Here is a 1,583-nt window from a genome sequence, read left to right as displayed (position 1 = left end):
TAAAGGGAACCTGATAAAAAAAACCCCTCCCCTGCTGCCAGCCGCAGTGAGCTGCAGGACTCAGACCCCAGCCCCGAACTCGGTGGCGCACCGGAGCTGGCCACAAAGCGGGCCCTGCGCGCTTAGACGAGCCAGGAGCTGCAGAGGATCCTGGATCTGGATTTCTGGTACCTGTGCGTTTCTTTCTCCGGTAGCACGACCGCTGGCGCTGCGCGTTACCCATGCCCAGAGAGGCGGCGGGCTCGGCTCATCACCAACAGGCAGGACCGACCACGGCTGCTCAGCACCACACCCCCGTGGTTCCCTTCTCACCTCCCCGCTCCCTGGTCTCAAGCCAACAGCAGAGGAATCAGAGACGCCGACCGTGCCAACTCCTCCAGCCGGGGCAAGAGGGAGGCTGGAGACTGGCGCGGAGCATGTGCCCGCGTGCGTAACAGGATTAGAGCGGCCGAATATTGTAACATTGCCTCCCCTCCCCCCTTTCATTGGCGAAACCTCGCAGCCTGGACACAACTCAGCCTGCCCAGGCTCCAAAACACTGCAAAGACAATGCCTTCCCGGCGACGGGCTCATCTCCAGGGATGGGTGATTTACTAAACCAACTCTGAGAAGAAACCAGGGCTAAAAACCACGGCACTGTGTGCCCATGCCTTAGGCTGGCAGGTTCTATATATAACCACCACATCCAGAAGACAGAAAGCCATTTAGGGCCACCAAAAACACAACACTTATGGGATATATCCCTAATATATAACCAGGGGAAAAGCAGTGAATGAAATTATCCAAAATATGCCTTGTGGGAGGCAGTTTCTGGTACTTTGTCTTGAAGCCTTGGAAACCCATTTAGGGAAAACTTGTCCCTGTTTTGACCAGGCTACCTGTTTTCAAATAGGGAGACCGAGGTCCTGGGCAGATTTGCACACAAGAGCAGTCCTGTGTCCATGAGGCCCCTGACCCCTCCATAATTCACAAATTGTGGTGAAACACTCGACTTGCCAAGGTCACAAGAAATCACAGGGTTGCCACAAGCCCTGGTAGAGAGTATTTCCTAATTGGCATTACTATGAATTACAATTGTGATCACACAAAAGATCACGTGGAAGCCAAGTTAGTCCAGGCTGGCTGCTCTCCTCTGACCCCACTCACACCAACCTCTTCCAAGGGCTGCCAGCCTGCAGCACAGGCTGGAGTCCCCTCCGGAAGACAGAGCGAGGCGAGGTCAGGAAGGATGAGGTGGGAGGAGGTGGTGCGGTCACTCCAAGTGAGGCCGAGAAGAGTCGTGAGCCCCAAAGTTCAAGGGGTAGATTGACAAAGGAAAAGATCCCACCAGGGAGATGAGACAGAGAAGCAGCAGACCAGGAAAGGAGGGAAGGCCTCTCCTGGACACCAGGGGACCACAGGGTTTCATGAAGGTGGCATGATGGAGAATGCCAGACATCCCTGAGGAGTCAGTGGGAGCAGAGCCCACCACTCCCTTGGCTTTGGGGGAGCCTGGTTGAGTGGCCACAGCGGGTGTGGAACTGCTGCTGAAAAAAGAAAAAAAAGGAGTCTTTCCCTTAGACTTGCTTGTCAAAGGACCAGAG

The sequence above is a fragment of the Bison bison genome, unplaced genomic scaffold (assembly GCF_000754665.1).
Source record: "Bison bison bison isolate TAMUID 2011002044 unplaced genomic scaffold, Bison_UMD1.0 scf7180017864369, whole genome shotgun sequence".
NCBI lineage: Eukaryota > Metazoa > Chordata > Mammalia > Artiodactyla > Bovidae > Bison > Bison bison.
This window is presented reverse-complemented; position numbering follows the sequence as displayed.